This window comes from Euprymna scolopes, chromosome 2 (assembly GCF_053919585.1).
Source record: "Euprymna scolopes isolate OS-2025 chromosome 2, ASM5391958v1, whole genome shotgun sequence".
Lineage (NCBI taxonomy): Eukaryota > Metazoa > Mollusca > Cephalopoda > Sepiida > Sepiolidae > Euprymna > Euprymna scolopes.
Genome location: NC_136483.1, coordinates 181,024,226 through 181,045,662, shown reverse-complemented (window position 1 = coordinate 181,045,662; position 21,437 = coordinate 181,024,226). Strand labels below are relative to the sequence as shown.

The 21,437-nt window shown below is 33.6% G+C and overlaps 1 long non-coding RNA gene across 1 annotated transcript in view; it reads right to left on the bottom strand.

Moving 5' to 3' along the window:
- Positions 1-21,437, bottom strand: part of LOC145241621 (uncharacterized) — a 376,774-nt gene that overhangs the window by 148,042 nt on the left and 207,295 nt on the right. The gene's annotated exons all lie outside the window — the stretch shown is intronic.

Genomic DNA, 21,437 nt, shown 5'->3' with positions numbered 1-21,437 from the left:
TTAAAAAGTAAAGCTGTTTTTATTCAAGTCTTCCTATAGGATTTTCTTATGTCTACATACGAAAACTTTGATATAAAGAAAACGCATGCCTCTGTGTCTATGGTTATAATCAGGATTCGGTTTTGAGGTTCGGGAAGGAGTGAGTCACTCACTCGACAACAGCACGTTTCTGCCCTCTTCTTTTCCAGCCGACCACACCTGGCTTCTCGCCACCAATGTCATACCGCACAATCCGAACGTCAGCAATACGAAATTCTTTTCAAGAGATGTTCGCGACTCTTTTCTCTGCCTCCCCCTCAGGGAATTTTTCCCTGCTTTTATATCCTCCTATCTTGAAAAAAAGGAAGAGACAGGGGGAAAAAATAGCTTCTCCCATCATGATCTGCCTTCCCAAGATGCCCTTCGCGTATACAAATGCGCTGGCCATCCGTTCCTTCTTTCCCAAAGAGCGATGCAGATACGCCCGGTACGTTTCTTTTTTCTTTTTTTTTTCTTCTTTTCTAACCATATACCCCACACTATGTATGTGTGGTTCCTGCCTATGGAGAACTTTGGTAAAATATACATAGAATCATTTTTATTTTCTTATAGCAGGAAGATGAGATATTACTCAGGATTAAGGAATAATGCGTAGGTTTTCATTACTTTCATAACACCATGTGTGTACTACCCCCCATCCACCTAATTCGCCTCCTATATTTAGTCGGTAGATTCTGAATGTGGCGTGTACATATGGATTTATGTTTGTCCTATATGTACTTAAAAAAATTAAATTCCATAAGCAAATATTATTTGCAAGTACTGAGCATTTGTAGTACATAATACGGCATAACTGTGTTCCATCGAACAAGATGATTATTTTTAATCCAATATAAACAGATTCTTTATCAGCCATAATAAAATTCTGCCCGGTTTCAGCCATTGTCACCAATTCTCACCGTAAAAACTTAGTAACCTTTATCTTCGAGTGGGATTTGGGCAATACTCATTAGTACATCAAATTATAGTTTCAGTTTGAGCAATGGCGTTTTCTGAACGACCAAGTATTGAAGCTACATTCAATAATATTCATATACTAATTACTTGGTGCTGTTAAATTATACATATTACAGATGTCTGACTTGGCAAAAATAATACGAAATATAATTTTTCCTTATTTTTTCGGCAAATATCTAATTAATAGTGAACAAAAATAGTTGAATGTTAAGTTATGTATTTATCGCGTGTACGTAAATTTGATATGTATCTTGCTTGATCATTTTCACCATATGAATGTGGTGAGATTTTGTGATGTAGCGTTAAAACAGTCAAAACGAAAACATTCAATATTATGTGATAAGAGTCTAGTCATGTTCAATGTTATCATAAAGGATTATAAATTATGTATTTTTTACCATAATTTATTTCTGATAAATATTTGCTTATATATATATATATATATATATATATATATATATATATATGCGAGCAAGAAAGTAATATGGTTAAGATTCAACTTAGAAAATTAGGAGGACTAGTTAAACTAGAAAACAGACAAGATATTCTAGTAAGAAAATATACATTTATAACTTAAATTATTGCAGCCTTAAGAATTGATTATATAATGTTAATATTTTTTTTAATTCTTAATGCTACAATATTAAAAGTTATAAATTATATTTTACTAGAATATCTCGTCCTATTTTTGTTTAGTTTTAACAACTAGTCCTTTTACTTTTCTAAGTTTAATGTTAACCATATTAATTTTCATACTATGCTTCGCAATATGTTTTGTGTTTATTACACGCATTGTCAGAAATCCATAAAAATTTCTAACCAACTTTTTAAATTGACTAAATAAAAAGATTGAAAAAGACAAATAAGCAGAAACAAGGAACGTAAAAGAAAGAAACAGAATTAACGTGCGACGTCGTAAGCGAAATATTATCAGACAAAGAGCATCACTTTTGCTAACTCTATATAACCCAAATAAGATGGCAAGCGAGCGACATACCCGCTATAATATATATATATATATATATATATATATATATATATATAAGTCGACGTCGACGAAAAGTTGCTATATTAACCAACAGACAATTAGAAGAAATCGTCTTTAAAACGTCAATGTTAAAAATGCTACTATGGAAACCAACAGCCACTGTAAAGAAACAGTCTTTCACGTTCCTTTCTTATTCTGAAGACTTTTGAAAACCTATAATTTTATTATAACTTTTGTTTTAATAAACGAAAATCCAAAAATGTATTTCAAAATATAGCTGAAGACGTGACCTATCAACTGTAGAAATAAGGTCGCAAAATGAGTGAGCAATGAAGTCATAAAGCAGTTCTAAATTAGTAAAACTAACACTTAACTACCGTGTTTGAATTATATATATATATATTACTCGTCGGACACCGGCTTTTCCCGGTCGTACAATACGTCTTAAACAGATTTTAATTTATGCAGATTGCGTATGCATTATAGAATCAATCCTTTCTTGATAATTATATATTATCAGGAATAATTTGGTCCATGAACTAATAAGCAAAAAATAGATAAAATAAACAATCTCCTTCTTCGAATCCCGTTCGTGCTTGTTTACAATATCATGTCAGCTGATATTTGGGCTTGACGATGAATGCCCTGGAAACGTCACTACTGATTAATGCTTTTGAAATATGCAAACGAAGAAATGATTAGCAGCGATTTTACATGTTAACTCTTCTTTCATCGTACATTGAACACATTAATAAAAATAAAATGATGAGGTACACCTGGGATAGAACACGGGATCATCCGATCTGTAGCCGAATCCTCTACCACTAAGGGTATTTTTATAGTGACGCCATCACAAGACGGGATGCCTACCACGGCTTAAGAGAGTCCCATCTACCCTCGAGAGAAGGATGAACCGGCCCAGTTTCTCAACCTGGTATTTTACCTCGCGGTACGTGCAGCGCCTCGCCTTCCCAAATAGTCACCTTTCTGGTACTGGCCAGGCTCAACGTTGCTTAACTTCGGTGTGTCAACGTGATTGTGGCGATATAAGAATAGTAGAAAACAGTGATCCTCATTTTATCGTGATCTTCTTTGTAATTAACAAGTCTTGTCCATACACACGTATTTACTTTTACTTCCTCAGATAATTTTATCCTTTGTTATTTCTATGTGGTCATTATATATCGGTGTATTTATTCATACAGTTCTATTTACCAACTGCCATTTTCTCTTTATACTAAGGTTTCAGTGTTTCTATACTTTTCAGCCTACTCCATTTGTGTGTGTGTGTGTGTTTTTTTTTGTTTTGTTTTTGCAGACATTTTTCTATTTTTCGGACTTCCTCTTTACTATTTTTTCTAGTTTTCCTCTCCGTTTTTTTTTTCTTACACTACTTGCATTTTCTATATTTTCTTATTGAATTGTTTTTTATTTGTGCTTTTTTTCATCGCTTATTTCGACACTTCAGTTCAATTATTTTAATTTATTCTTTCGTAAACTTTTCTCCCCACTCTTCCATGCAGTCTCAACCTGACAACCCATCTCTGTAGCCTCTCCACTGCTTCCATCCAGTCTCAGCGAATCTGCACTTCCATCCACTTAGCCCATACACCCTTAGTCTATCCAACCATTCCGCCCAGTCTCAGCCTCTCTCCCCTTAGCTCATTCACCCAGTCTTTGCCCATCCACCTTTCCACCCATTCGCAGTCCATCCACCCTTCCATCCAGTAATAGCCCATCCACCCTGAGCCCATCCACCGTTCTAACCAGTCATCCCATCCACTCTTCTACCCAGTCTTAGCCTTATCTAACTTTAGCTCTATCGTTCCATTCTTCCATCCAGTCTTAGTTAGCCATCTACCCTTACATCCAGTCATTGCCCACCCATGCTCTTATCTGGTTTGTTTCTCCACTGTATCAAAGTCTTCTTCTCACTAGTTTATTCCTTTTTCTTTTCATACTCTTTATTACATTGTTTCTTGTCTCGTTTCTATGTTTACTTTTACGCACTTTCTTTTCCTCTTTTTAATTTTAAATCCTTACTTCTTTTTCTCGTTTTTGCTTTTTATTTACGTCTAATGTTCTTGACACATCGTGCTGCTTATGATCAGTGGCAAGTAACTCCCTATTAATTCGTATGGCTGTCTAATTTGTTTCGTCTGACTAACTTTCCGTCATGAAGTGAATATCAAGTTAACCCACGTTTGTACGTCGTGAATATTAAATTGATGTAATCTGCGACTTTAAACGCAATTTCAACACATAACAGTATCGAATCAATTCTGGCGGAACAAAACTGATTGCCTCTTTACATTTCCTCGTACATCATTTATCAACTCTGTATTCACAAGACATCCTCACGTATATACACATATTGAAATCAGATTAAACTTAATTAAGATAATTACAACTGTCTCTCTCACTAGTATATATATATATATATATATATATATATATATATATATAAGTGAAAGTGTGTGTGTGTGTCAGTACATTTCCCTACGCAATAACTGTCAGTTTTGAGCCTACAGGTTCGATATTTGATATACAGGGTACTGAGATTTGGGGAAATCGATGTGATTGGTTTTCGGACAGACATTTGGCGAGTAAGGAGTCAAAGTTTAACGATTTGAGAACTTTACCAAACTCCTCCTACAATTTGGGGTCTAAACACGTGAAATTTTAGATATGGATTCCTTGGACATGTATCTAACTTAATAACTTGATTTGAGCCCTAAACAATAAATGTTAAGTGGTCAAAGTTAGAAAAGTTGACCGTTTCTGTTTTGTTTTGCTCAGCATACACCTCCAAACACCCGGACAACGCCGGGCTGAAATGCTAGTATGTATATATATGCGTGTGGTGTGGTACTAATGCCTATTGCAAACCGGACGTATGTAAGCGTCCGCTCGGGTTTGTCCAAAACATGACGTAAACCGCCGTATATTGACGAGCAAATTGTACAAACACTACAAAACAGCAACATTCATCAGACACGAATTATAGATTTTTAAAAATTAAAAAACATTTATATATATATATATATATATATATATATATATATATATATTATAAAACAACAATCTACTGTAAATTATTTTTTCCTCGCGTGATTAAAACTAATTTTGTCGGGTCGCGAGGTAAAGTTAAATGTACAGTTTAAGGTTACTTTTTCCAATCGGTAACGGTAGAAAACATTTACCTAAGAAATAAATGAAAAGCAATGCAATAAAAAACAAGCGTTTTATTTGGACTTCTTTTCAAGAGAAACATTCGAACATTTTTTCAAGATAATTTTAAGAAACATTTAAGGAAGTAAAATTTGTTCTACAAGTTTTACGAATAAATCTATTATTTTGTGATATATAACAGAACTGGCATTGTAATAAAACTTTATTTTTAAGTTAATGTTAAGAAAAGTTAATAGCGTTTGAAATATTCCGGTGATGGACATCAGATTCTAGGCAAACTCAAGCGGAAACCAACATACGCCCGGTTAACAAAATTCAATTGTACGATGTTTCGTTTAAAAGCAGGGATAATGCTTGTTTGTTTCTCTTGCGATCCGTTTTGTCCATTCAAGTGTGTATATCTAATATATAAACGTCTATATGTCTGTTTGTCGGTCGGTATGTGTCTCCATATTTTCAAATATCTCCTCCGAAAGTAAAATTCACAGAGCGGCGCTGGGACCTCAAATGATTTTATTTTTTACGAGCTGTTCTTTTATGGGGTTTTAGCCGGTTAAAGTTGTTTTTAAGGGATAAAACTGGGGCACAATTGAAAAATCGTTAAACATTCTGTATATTCATTTTGGTTTATTTTTAATCAGTTTCTATGTGTGTCAAGTTTGTACAGTGGTAACGTCAACAGCTTTGAATGCTACAATTTCGGTATCGATTTTAGCTGATGGCACCTAATTTTTTTTTTTTTTTTTGCTTTTGAAATTAGGACTATGATAATATGTACGAAATCCGGACAAATTAAAATACATTTAAGCGTATTTTACGACCGGAAATAGGTCCCCCCCCCGATAGTGTATATGTGTGTGCACATGTATTTATTTGTCTGTGTTTGTAAAAAAGCATTTAACTTAAACAAAAACCGATATTTAATTCATGTGATTATAAAAAGGTGTCTTTAATGCGTTTCCGAACTTTTTTCGCATGGGCACTTTTATTGATATTACACACAAGACACTCTAGTCCCTTTCGAAGTAATCTCCATTCCGCTACAACGCACTTATTGTACCGTTCCAACAAATTCTGAAGAGCCTCATAGAAGCCCTCCTGTACGAGCGTGTTAATGATCCTCGTCACAGCCTTTTTATCTCCTGAATTGTCTCAGACCGATAACCTTTAATGTTTCTCTCGAGCTGAAGTCACAGGGAGTAAAGTCTGGACTACAGAGAGAGAGAGAGAGTGATACACTGTCTTGATGCCTATTTTGGTCAAATAGCCTGTGACAAGAATGGAGTTGTGGACTAGTGCACTCTCCTGGTTGAAATGTCACTGATCCGATTTGAAGAGTTCTACTTAAAATCAAGAATATTGTTTTTATATTCATTAAACTGCTGTATAGCACGTTCGCAGTCAAACGCTGTCTAATGAACCAAAATGACATATATTCTAAATGAAACCCCTCTATAAAGCAAGACCTTTACATCATTTTTATATAAACAATAAGAAGGCAAAAGGAAGCAAGCCTTTGGTATTAAGTATAAGTTTAAAAAGTTTTAATTTATCAGAAAATTTAATAAGACCATTTGCATTTTACTCCAATGTTATCTGAGATTACTATACACATTGCTTACTTGGGACATACTTGAAAATAAAAACCCACGGAAGATCGTACAAAACATTGCAGAAGAACGTTAAGATAATTTTATTCAATTTATACCAGAGATGTTATGTTATCTTATCCGTTTTTGAGGGGGTACATATTATTTACATGACGGCTTATACATATATTATTAAATTTTCCTTGTAGCTGACAACACACATTTTTTAAATGTTCATTTAGATAGGAGACAGAGTGACAGTAGGTACATGTTGAAGACATTTATACAGAGAGAGTTCATATTTACTTTGAGGAGAGGATGAAGTGGTATACATTGATACATACTGGAATGATTAAACACATTACCTTTTCTCGTTGGAATGATGAACACAGAAAGACAGCAATTATAAAAACATGTGATAGTTTATTCTTCGACCGGTCGGAAATGATTCTGTACTTCAGGGATTCAAAGTTGTTACATGGTTCCTTCTAAGCCTCTCGCTTCCAAGGGGGTGTCCTGATTAACTGAGAATCGGTCTGATCCTCTCTGCTTCTCTGAGTCTCTGATCTACATCTGGTTCTCTTCTCAATTCATAACTCATGACGTCATTACATGACCATCACGTGCATATCAGACACATGGCATGAAATGCCTTTTCTAACCTAATTTACGTAATCCACTTTACAAATAACATTTTCCATTGTCCGTTTTTAAATTCCTTATTTTAATTTCATTTTTATAACAAAATTCATCATTACATTCCTTTTTCAATAAACAGATATCTAACTATTTTATGTGAGCTAAACAATGGTAATTCTGCATTCCCTTTTATAATAACATTCTGTGTTTATTTTAACTTATGATTGGAATTCTCAATTCCAAATCTAGCTTCGCAAGTTCGAATCTTATTTCATATTTACTCACAAGGACAGGCTGCTGTTCTTGTAACAGAGATGTTTACAATATATGAATATGCATTCATGCTGAATTTCAATAAACAGCAAGTAAAAAGGGATATATATATATATATATATACACTATATAATTACGTATACACACATTATATATTTGTAGTCATCGACATACAGTCGTGTTTTGTTGCATCACAACTCATCAGTGCCGCTAGACTAGCACCTCTCCCGAGCCGAGGATTGAACCTAGAACCATCGCGTTGACAGTCAGCAGTTCTACCGATCTATCCACGGGAGCGGCGCCTGTAAATAATCTCGCCAAATGTCTATTTAAACAAACATCCGTCCACCACTTTTACAGTGCTCTAACCGTTTTGTTTATAAACAAAGAGTGATCGTCGCATTTTTCAGCCAATTGAGTAGCGGGTGAGATTATTTACGACAGTGCTCTACCCAAAGAGGGAGACTTAAAATATTTGTAGTCATCGACATACAGTTCTGTCTCGCTGTATCACAACTTATCAGTGCCGCTAGACTAGCACCTCTCCCAAGCCGAGGATATATATATATATATATATATATATTGAGAGAGAGAGAGAAATATTAGATAACCCGCATACATATTAAAATTAGTAGTAAAGACATATTCATTTAGCTCCTGAACTGATTCTTAAGCGGAGTACCTTTTAGCAAGCTCATTTAGAATTCCTGAGATCGAAAGATATTGGTGGCTATTTTACGTGGTTGTCTTATAATTGACAGATAATGAAGATAGGTACTTTTGCTAAGAAATCATAGGATAAGAAGCAGAATAGAGGTGTAACACTTTGGAAGGTTTCTCCAGCAATATTCGCTAAATGGCAAGGTGCTTTCAAGTGCAATGTTCAGCCAGGATGTGTGTCTGTCTAGTTGGCCAGTTGTGTACAAATCCCCAAGGCGATCAGAGCGTTATATCATGTCTGAAAATGACAACACCAAAGTCAGCCTGATCGCTGCTATCCACCAAGTATTCGCCGAGCTCCTGCCGGTGCTTTGGAAAGGCATGCTCCACGTCCCGAACCTGTATTAAAGCAGCGATTGAGTCTAAAGGCGACTAGATTAAATGGCTGTCAGCTCTGCTACATGATCGAGTTTCTAAATTGATTTTTTCAATAAAATTTTTAAGGAAAGCTGTAGTGTTGTTTTCTTTAGAGCGATACTTTTATCGTTCCACCCTGTGCGTGTGTGTGTTTATATTTATATGTATGCATGTCTATACTTGTACATATAAAATCATTAAAGAAAGAAAATGAAAATAGAAGACTATATATTAATATAGATTTATTTTAAAAGGGGGTATATACATTATGGATGTTATGTAAGTGAGAACTATTTATACCATGCTATAAAGAGTTCCTACTTAGCACCCCTAATTAATGCATACCACTTTGAATAAATCTATATATATTAATATATTTTAATTTTTTCCTTTATTAATTTCCATATAAGTTCCAAAACAATTTGTTGAGCTTTGTGTTATCCCGATTAAGAATTGGTCTTATTCTATTCCGTTAGCTACCCTATTTCATATACATATACATATATATATATATATATATATATATATATATATATATGATCGACCCTTCACTTCGATTACAACGTATGAGCTCCGCCACAACTAAGTTGTTCTGGAATCTACACAAATGATTTATTTATATTAGTGAAAGAGCTGTGCGCGCGCACACACACAGATATATATATATATATATATATATATATATATATATATATATATATATATATAATTCAAATGTCATTTCTTTTTTAAAAGATGGAATCGCCTGATCGTCGAAGACAAGATTTACGCAAGGGTGTACATTTGACAGAATTTTATCATTCAATTACTACCATGTTTAAATATGTCTTAATGGTAGTTTTACCCATTTAGAACTGCTTTAAGGCTCTTCCGGTCAAATTTCAAACAATTTTTACAGTTTATTTTTTGTCCTTTATTTACATACGTCTTTTTAAAAATTTTATTTAGTCAATTTAATAAGTTGGTAATAATTTTTTGGTGATTGTTGACAATGCGTATCATATTTTACACACAAATAAAATTATTCTAAAGCAAAGCCTGGAAAAATCATGGATTACTTAGATAAATGCGAACATGAATTGTAATACGGTAAAGATTAAGCTTAGAAAAGTAATATAACTAGTTGTTCAAACTGGAAATGAAACAGACAAGATATTCTAGTAAAACAAATTAATAACTTAAAATATTGCAGCATTAAGCATTTATAATTATGAATTATTTTAAGTTATAACATTTTTTACTAGAATATCGTGTTTTTTTTTTCCTTTTTTTAGTTTTAACTAGTCCTTTCACTATTTTACGCTTAATGTTAATACTACTTTTCATGCTCACATTTTTCTATGTAATAATTATATAAGGTAAACAACACACACACTAATTGTAAAAACACGAAAATCTCGCAAATTCGCCTAAATCAGTTTTTTAGAGCATGCAATTGTTATACGTGTTCGTAAGATATATTTCATGTGCAACATATATGACGAGTTCATTTATTGATGTCTTCAAATAAACTGATGAATGTTACTTAGTGTCAATTGACAATGGATCAAACTCAATATGCAACTGAGATATTTAAAATTTCAAATGGAGACTTAACTCTTTAGAAAGCATCAAAGAAAGTGGAAGTTTTGGAATAACTTAATTGGTGTCTAATATTCCACAAAAACTGGAAAAATCTGAATCTTAATAAGGGTTTCCACTACTTTTTGCTCTTTTTGCATGAAACTTTGAACAAAATATAGCCCACACTTAGACACTTTTCGCTTAAGAAGCTTTGTTCCGAAATTCATAATAGTCAATTGCTACATATATTAATCCTCTATGTACAAACACACAGACATAAGTATACGTATATTATAATATAGAGGTGATACAAAATCTAGACTTTTTAGCTCGTTAAAAATGGTCAAATGTTATAAGCCGTTTACTTAGTATGAATGCTTTATGCAAAGTTGATGGTTGAATATGTTTAAATTTGTTCATTTTTTCATCAAATACTAAGCCCTGTTAAATCTTAATTATGTATAGAACGGATACTATATTACTTAGTTCGCTGCACATTTTATCAAAGGTCGATACAAATTCCAGCCAGAATTGATCGAGGTTTCCGAGGAAACTTTGAGTGAATGTGATATTTTGGTGCAAAAGTAATATGGTTTTTATATATAAAGTGGGCGTCAAAATCCGACATTATTTTGCTTCAACCTAATAGTTCCTGTTGAACTTTAACTACTTCACAGAGAGTCCATATTTAGTTTACAGAACCATATTGTAAAAGTTCATACAAAAATTTCAGCCAAGTCGAACTAGTAGTTTCTGAGAAAAAGTGGAACGGAAACACAAACACTAAAACAAATGATAAAGATTACCTCAGACAGTAAAGAATTATAAATTTTACAAGTATCAGACGAGAAACTATTTCTTAAATTAACACAATTTTTAAATTGATTTGCGTAATATTGTGTGAGATGATGATTTAGATTTATTTTTAAATTACAATCGTTGCATAAAAGCGACTTAGTAGAGGCACTGACCTGTAATAAAGATTTAGGGCAAAAATTAATCCATGTGTCTACATTTCACTATTCAGTTCATCTCTTATTAATCAAATTATGTTAATTGAAGCGTTCCATTATGAAAATGTTGTGCTGAAACTATAATTCTCCATTGTTATCTTTCATTCTCTTTCTTATGCTTCCAATTAATTAATGCGTTTTTCTATTCAGAAATGACTCGCCAGAACAAGTGTAAAACTTGACTTTTAATCTGTACCTAGTGACCGATATATAAACCGTACTCAGTATCATTTTAACGATAAGATTTTTGAATGTAAATAACCACAAAGCAATACACATAAAAGAAAAAAAAAACACATACGGTGCAACAATAGAAATATTCCGACCAGAATATTTCTATTTAATATAAATATACCAGCAGGACGCATGGAAAGTTCACAGAATGATAAATATATTTAAAAAAAAAAACAATTATATTTTTATAGAGCTAATAATTTTCCGTACAGTGCAAAAATAGTTTATTCGAAAGCAAATATGAGTATATTTACATTTCTATGAAAACAGTGCATAATGTATTTTAAATATAGGTAAAATTAAAGTTAGCTTTTAACGATTAATGATATCATTTTCAACTAAAGAGTTTAAAAAAAAAACAATGTACATAACATAAAATAAATCCATAGTAATTTTTAGATTCAATTTAAATTAAAGTTTTATATTTTACTTTGTATAGTTTGTAAAAGGGCATTTCGAAAATTGATGGATTTCATATTAAATCCTGTACTTTAATTTTTAAAGTTTTACCCATTTTCATGTCTTGAACTTTTTTTTCGAACTTGTGTCCTACTTTAAAAGATTAGTCGCGTGCAAGCGACTCTATACGTCGGTCCATCGGTCGGTCTATTCGTAACACTTTTGTGCTTGGCCTTTTTGGTTAAGATCAAAGGTTTGTTGTTAATAGATGCTGTCCTTAGCTTTTTAAGCTTTTCTTTGCATTTTGGCCAAGATCAAAGTGTTATAGTATCTGTTCTTACTATATTATGTACTTATGTCTGAAACTTTGTGATATAAAGTGGGGGGTCACTTTTCTGTATTAATTTAATGTAAAATGATCACCTACTTTACAACCAGTCAGTCTCAAGTCATTCTCCAGATCATTCAAGTTGTTTTTGAAGGATTCCAGTTATTTTTAAGCACTCAAGTGATACTTAAGGCCTTTCAATCCATCCTTAAGTTCATTAAAGTCATTCTAAATTATTTATTATTTATTTAAGTCATTTCAGCCCATTTTTCGGTTATTTTAGTTTATCTTTAAGAATTTCATGTCAATCCTACATTCACGCATTCATTCATTACACGAGAGCACGCGACTAATGGATATTGCCTTGTTTTTTTTACTTAAGTTTTGAATTTGAATTAAATAAAATAAATATGCTTTCGAATGGTTGTAACCTGTTGTAATAATTTTTTGCTTCAATGTTCTTTTTGGGTGAAAGAATAAAGTGTGTAATAATGTGTTTTACGTTTCTGAAATTTTGTAGATGAGGATTGATTATATGTATTATTCATCTGGCTTCTGTTCTCACCTTGAGTGTGATTTTCATAACGTTTCGGTCGATATAACCTCCGACCTTTTTCAGGTGTATCTTGTCGAACTTGAGAATGTTTCTGACGAACTCAGAAATTTGGACGGAACCCTTTATTTCACGTGGGTAGCGTGCTCTTGTTCCGTCTGCCATGACTGGATAGAGATCCTAAGCAATTCGTAAATGTTTCGGTCGCCCACACTGAGGATTGAACCTTCAACCTTCATGAGAATATCACTTTTACAATTGATTTTTCCCAGTACTCTAAACACTGCGCCACGGGTCTAACAAGATACACCTGAAGAAGGTCGGAGGTTATATCGACCGAAACGTTGTGAAAATCACATGACACTTACGCAAGTAATATTTTCACCTTTAATGCGTTGAAATGTATACTAATTTCGGCATGATGCTTAAGTATGTAATAATGTTATCACCTGAAATGCGTTCGTTTAAAAGACCTACACAAGAATCCTATGGTTTTGCCAATTTCTACGTGACACTTAAGGAGGTAATAATATCTTCACATGAAATGTCACAATTAAGCAATAATGTTATCACCTGAAATGCGTTGGTTTAAAAGATCCCTAATCTACATAAGCACAATGATGTTACTAATATCGACATGAACCTAAAGTAGGTAATAACTTTGCGCCTGAAATGCGTGTGAATTTACGCTAATTTCAACATGACACCTAAGTAATTAATACAGTTTGCAGTTTATTAATACTGTACTAATATTAAACCATTAGCTAGCGATAACCAGCTTATTAGTATTATGATCTGCATCGACCAAACATTGGCTGGCAATAAGTAACTTATTATTGTTGTGATTTGCACGGACTAAACAATGGCTGGCGGTAATTAACTTATTTTAAACAATTGCTTAGTGTGATTTTTGGAATATTCTATTTTCATTCTAAAAAAAAATTCAGCATGATAAAAGGTAGTGCAATTTCGAAAATTTTATTTTTACTTTTTTAATTTCAGGATGATAACAGTCTAAGTGAATACGCGTATATTTTTGTAGATTATTATGTAATCATCCAGATTACATCTAGGTTTCTTTAAGATAAATAAAAGAAACCGAATCCCCGCTATAAAAAAAAACTAAGAAATGTGTGGATTAGAGTGTACGTGTACTCTTGCCTGCCTGATAAACGCGCGTTCATTGGCTACAATAAATGAGTACGTGCATACCAAGGAATCAGATTGATTGACACAGTACCACAAGAATATATAAAAACGCGAAGCAAAATCGATTTCTTGCAATAGTTTGACGAATCGTCAGGATGATAAAGCAATATTTTTGTGAAGCTTAATTGCCATATATATTTTCAAACCTTACTATAAATATAAAGGAATTATATTTATACTGGCCAACAGGGTGCGCAGCTTTACTTTATCATAAAATTCCCTTCAATATGATATTATAATGTGTTCAGATTTCGTATATATAGAGTCATGATTTCAGAAGTAAAAAGAAAGTATTTAGGTGCCATCAGTAAGAATCGAAATCAAATACAAAACTCTAGAATTCAAAGCTCGTGACGTTTCCACTGCACCAACGTGGCACGCATATGAATCGATAAAAATTAAAAAATAAAAGATTAATGTACAAAATGCATAATTGTTTTGTTTTTAATTTTGACCCATTTTTTATTCCTTAAAATCTATTTTAGCATTTTAAGCATCCCATTCTCAAGGGAGATAATTACATGAAAACTTCCTGCGTAAAATGTGCTGATATTGTTGACACAGATATTAGACTGAGCCAAAACACCAAGGATCTATGAAATCTTTTTTGTGACTAAACATTTAAATGGATTACAAAAATTCTATAACTATATATTCAATGAACGTATCGTTTTAAATTATTCATACCAGTATTATTGTGGTGCCTGCATTTTTGCGTTTCATTCATAAGGAAATGAGTTGTTTTTTTATTTATTCATACCAGTAATCCAATATTATATTTCTCATGAGAACATGTAGCTATCTACATATAAGCTCCAATCTATGGAAATTTTCACGGAAAACACTCGTCTAGCTGAAACCACTATCAATTTCCCACACCCTTTATCCGTGCCTAAACCAAAAGATTGATTCCAGGAACAAAGCTTCTTTCTTAGAATTGCACGCCTGTGTAACTATCCTCCGTTTTCCTGTTTTCCACCTTACTACAATGTTGTTGTCTTCGAGTTCAACATAAACAAATTTTTGATGAACAGTCCCCTTAAGTAATCCAATTTACCAAATGTCTATTTATAACCATTATTATATTATCTCATTGACTACTGTACACTCAATAACTCTTACCCTCGAGTGTCCTCCGGCCCTTGATAAGTGGTGACCCCTATGTAAAAGCAGATAAAATAAAACTCCTCGAAGTCGTATAATGCGTATATACTGTCTGTTCTGTTAACGTGCAGCGAATTAATTAAAGTCGTATTTGTTCGATGTACTGTTATGGATTAAAATGGTTTAATAAGGATTAGTATTTAATTTAAAATGAGCATAAATTTAAGTCATTCATATGAAATCATCAATTTCACATGGACGACTAATTTCAAGTAAATGGAATTTATCTTTTACCATTTTTTAACAAGTAAAAATTTCAGTATGCATATTAGTATACCCGTCCAAAGCATGGTTAAAGTAAATTCCTCGAACAGACGTTCTTGCTCCACTTTCACGAAGATTAAAACATTGATACACTGGTAGTAAACCTTTTATATCCTAATTTTGATTTAACTTCATTACATCTTTGATATAAAACTCACCTGTCTGTCTGTCTGTATGTATGTCTGCCTTAAACTTTCCGCAGAGGTAATGGATTTTCACGAGATCGATACTGTTTTGAATTTCGACCTTTCCGACGACAAATAACGAAAAATTGACTAAAACCAATTATTTCTTCACCCTAAACTGGGCACTTTTATTTTACAGTGAGGCGTCACGTTTTTCGCCGATATTTTCGAAAGTCATCCCTCTTTTTGATTGACTTTGCCACTTCCGGTTTGTCGATGGACGCAACGGCAAAGACGTCACTTTTTTCACGTTCTTTTCCTCCTTCGCGGTACGGGTTCGAGTCTACATGCCTACTACCACATTATTTTTGCTCAACATACACCTCCAAACACCCGGGCAACGCCGGGCACCTAAGCTGATTTATCCTAAAAACGTCTTAAATATTAGGCTTACGCTTAAAGGGCCTGAGAACATATTGAAATTCATGGAATATTTCTAACAGTTTTTACTAGATTCAACATATTTGGAACCTTAAGGAGAGCTAGCGAATAAACTAGTATAAATACCGTTACGGGTGTGAATTTCATATGGAAACGTTGATTTAAATTTAATAAAACAAAATAAAATACGCGTCAAGTGCGCTTGAAAGCCAAATCACAACGTAATATTAGGAACATAAACATTTGTTTGAAATTTATGATAAATTTAGAACAAGTAAAATATTTGTTTATTTTCCTAATAATACGTTGAGATTTTGCGTTTAAGTGCACTTGATGGGTATTTTATTTTATTTAGAATACATTTCTATGTGTTCGTTTATAATGGAAAAGTAAAACGTTAATCACATTTTATGGGTATGGAGAGACATGGGTATCTTAGAGCGACCGTTAGAAGATATAAAAATCAATTATCGGCAAGGCAGTACACAGGGTAAAGGCGAAGGAAAACCATTATTTGATTGAAACTGTTACAAAAAGGGAAATAAAACGAAATATTTAGAATTCTACAAGATTACAGCTTGAAGCAATTTTTTCATAATAAAACACTCCAATTAACATAAATTGATTAATGAAAGGGATGATCATTAAAAAAAACGTAGACACATTAATTAGCTTCCATACTTGATATTTTTCTGGCTGATTGCTTTCTGTAAATACGTATTTTTTAAGACTACAAAGTTTTTAATGTGTTTTTTTTTTTAGATATATCAATTTAAACACAATTAGGTATATATATATATATGTAAGCACAAACAAAAAGGTGTCTGCTCTGTAGTCTTGATTTTTAAGAGTGTAATGAAGCTGCGTACATTTTTCTTACGGCAGCACAAATGTCCAATAGTACAGACTAATAAACATACGAATTTGGCAGCTTTTATTTACCAATATTAGAACATATTACCTATAAAATTAATTATACTGCTTGAAATCTATAGTTCTTCGGAAATTTACGGAACAAATCAAAAACTTCAATTAAAGATATGCAGTCAGTATAAAATCAACTTTCCTTGGGTTTACCCCACAAACACACATATCTCCATATATAATATTTTCATTGCAGAAATTCACCTCTGGGCCAAAGTACCATACGTTCTACAACAATAGATTTAACAGACAAATTTATTATTTGTAGACTATTAGCCACTCTTATTTAACTTTTAAACGACATTTTAGACACATTTAGTCGTTATAATAAAATCATACACTTCATCCTAGGAGCAACACCATCACAATCGCAGCCTCTTTAGAAGCAGTAGTTTCTACTTTCCCCCTTAATATTAAGTCCTCCTACCGCCTCCAGTCAAGACTGCAAAGAAATATACACATTCTACAGATGTTGTGCTTGCACCCTTCGTAAATGGATCATAAACGAACCATAATATTTCCATTTCCATATTCAAAAAGAATAAATTCTCTTTTCATAAAATCCGCCTATTCTCATTGGTTGAGAGTTGACGATTCGATCATCCGGAATCTACTTCTTAATACATAAACGAACATTCAAGAACTTTTTCAATATGGCGAAACTCTACAAACCAAATACAAGCATCATAACCGCTCAAAACCAGAAAATATAATACTGATAATCTTACACTAACATATGCACACATTAAAACATACCAATAACCCCCATAAGCAAAAACACACCCGAAAAACATATGTAGGTACCATTGTTTATCTTTCGATTTCGGAACAGCTTAGCGAACTATTATACGATTCTATGTTGTTGTTTTTTTTTTACACTTCTATCCGCCAATTTTTTTCTTGGTATATAGTATTTGTGGGAGGGTATCCTGATAACGATTATCAAGGTTAATCTTGGGGCAAATACTTTGACAACCTCCCCCACAGATCATGATATTCGGAAAATCTGTAGGGAAGTCAACCAAAATCCAATCAGCACTAGTGCTTCCATTTTTGCAGGATCTAGAATCGCTCCAAGATCCAGGCAGGCCTGATGCAATGTGTTGAATTAGGTGGTAGGGAACATCAAACCTCTTGCAAATCCTTCATTAAACAAATAACACAGGGAAAAACGAATGGCTTAAGCACAGAATTACACGAAAATGGATTTTTAACGTGTTTTATTTATGAATGAGGGCCGTGCTACTCTTGACGGTCGGAAGGGATAGGCCAAACTATGGAACCCCGACCCCTTACAGAGTTCATCACCAACAAGGTGGCGGAGGCATCATGCGTTGGGCGGAGAGCTATTACGGATAAGTTGGTTGGACCATTGCGAGTTCTAGAGGATGTAAAGTTTACAAGCAATGCGTACACAGCCTTTTTGGATAATCATTTATCGTCACGGCTAGATGGCTCACCATAGTCACGTCGGTTTCAAATGATTTTTATGCATGACAATGCACCATCCCATTCTGCTTAAGCGACTGCAGCCTTCCTTGAATCTGTGGGCTTCGTTGGAGAAACCCTCTAATATGTTCTCAAGACCTTAACCCTTTTAAACATCTCTGGGCAATGTCGAAAAAAGGTTCATGAGGGAGTCGAGAGCAATTTACGTCAAAAGGATGCCATCTGAACAAAAATAGTTAATGTCGCCAAACCTATAGCTCCTTTTCAGATCATCGGTAGACAAAATGTTGTTTAAAGTTATTTTAGAAAATTGTGGATATGTCGATAAATAATTCATTTATTTGAGGCTTAGAACCTAGAATGTGCTTTATGATTAGACATTGTATTTTTGATTAGACATTGTATTTTTGCCCTAAAACATTTTATGACCTTCACCTTCACCGAGGTGAACGATTTATATGACCTTCACCGAGGTGCGCGACTTGACACACAAAAATAAATCGCCTCTTAATCACCTGCTAACGCACGCGTCACTGTAACGTCCAATGACAACAACAACAACCTTCTCACTCGACCTGTCTTTATACCACTATCTCAATCCCTTTCTTTTGCGCATGCGTCTGTAGATTCCTGACAACCTCGAGACTTCCGCTTATAAAAACCCAAGTTTTGTTGTCGCGCATGCCTATACAAGGCACAAACACGAGGGCGTTTGTTGTGTTGGTAAGTACTACACATTTTAACAGACTTGCAAAGCGATGAGCAGTCGATATTCCTTATAAAATAATAAAATGTCACAACTTTGTGAATATCGCATGAATTTGAATAACATTTTGGGAAATAACTAACCTTAAAGCAGTCCTTTTATACAATTTTAATTTTTTGTGACATTTAGTGAAATATTGATATATTACTAAACTGTAATAAAGCGATGTTCATATTTGCCTTTCCACCAGCTCTTTTTTTTTATCTACTTTCCTTCTCTTCCTCGTCCACTACTTTTATCAGCGCTCTTCATGAAGTTCTAAATAAGCTTTTTTATTTGCTACTTGTATGACGTTACACCAATTTTTAAGACGTCATCAACTGTACACGATCTTTTGTAACGTCATCTCTACTGCGCTAACAAGCGAGAAAACACCAATCAATATCAACGATAATAGTCAAACAAGATAAGATGCATGCCCAACAATGCTTTGTAAGTATATCGAATATAGATATGTACATAAAGAGTTTGGTTGTTTTCCTTTTACGGCATATCAATGCCTTTCGGATTATTTAATGCCGAATCTAGTAATTTGAAAATTAAAAAAGTTTAATGCTTCAAGTTGTTATATTTTCAACAACCATTTTCCAACTTTACAACATGGCAAGAAAGAAAAGAATAAAAACGAAACACCATACTGAGGATGGAGTTTAGCTCCGAAATATATTTGTTATACATTTCAAACAAGTAAATAAATTTTTACCAATATTACGTTGTGATTTGGCTTTCAAGCGCACTTGAGGCGTATTATATTTTATCATAGTGTTTATTTTGATTGTTTTCTAGTGAAAAAAATTGTTAATTTTTGTCTTTGCAGAACATGATTGAGTTATGCACACGCAAACGAAAAAAAAACATCTGTGTTTGGTGCATTTAACCCAGGATTGGTTGTTTTTGTTTTACGGCATATCAACCATTTTCGGGTTATTTAATGCCGAAGCCAAAGATTTTGAAGAATTTTTTTTTTAATAGAATATATTTGTTGTTTTCACGTCGGTTTCTATTCAACCCATACTTGGTACCCTAACAGGTACTACCACTCCGAGTCAGAGTGGACCTGAGAGCAATGGTAATTAAAGGGTGGCTCCACAATCCCCAAAGTCCACAAGCTGGGGCCTCACCACTGGATATAGTTTAAGGTCATATCCAGGACCCCCATTGAGGGACTTTTACCGTCTGCAGGGGGGCAGTCAGCGTATTCTAATGCCCCACCGACAGGGCCTTTAACCCAGGAAGCCGATATCGTCAGACAGTCCAATTTCGTAACATAGGTGCACATAAAAAGAATAGTGATAAATCTATACAATTGTTGCTGGTGACAAAAAGTATGTATTTACACATACATAAATACATGAATAGATATAAATATAAAGCTAACAGACACACACACCGAACTTATTAGACAGTACGCCTGAGTGTATAAGGTTTTTCTGCACAAAAGTTTTCTCGAGACAATCTATTATGATGGTACTTTTCCTTACAAGTAAACCTTAACTAAATATTCAAAATCACATAGTATTCACAACCCAAATAAGATCTTCTCTGTATGGTAAACCCACACCGTATTTTACGAGAAATTCTACACCTTCTTTAAGTAATGTTTCCTCAAGCGACAGCAAGAAGCTGGAAACTTATCCAGACTAGATGAATTCTTGTCCTGAGATCCAGTCAAACCAAGAGACCACAAAGAAGATATATTATAACTAGGGCTATCAAAACAGAATATTCTTTTCATTGTGTTTGCTCTCGAGTATATATCCGACACAGTTAATCAATCGAGAACCACATCACCTAAAGCATAAAAGCATATAAGATATCAACGATACACACTGGAGAGTAAAAACAATGAAAAGAATATGCTGTTGTCCTGGCCCTAACTATAACATATGTAAAATGGTTAATTTGGGAGAGGAAAATTACGTTCTTAATTTCTTTAATAACTCGAACTCTGTTTTTTAGATGTAAAAAAACTTTAATTGATTATTCAAATATTCATTCATCTCATATGGTGAGTGTTAGCCCCTAAGAAGATGCCCCGTAATTTCTGAGAATTTCGATTGAATTAAAATGAAACCCAATTCTGGGCCTTCGGGGCGGGATCAAAGTGTAGTATCTGTTCTACAAATGTTGCACTTAAGGTAATTTGTCCCGGTCAATGGAGGGGAAACCCTCTATACTGGGGCAATTTTTATTTTTCGTCACAACTAGAGTGCCCCCTTTTGCCCTATTTTTAGAGGAGCTGATCCGCCCC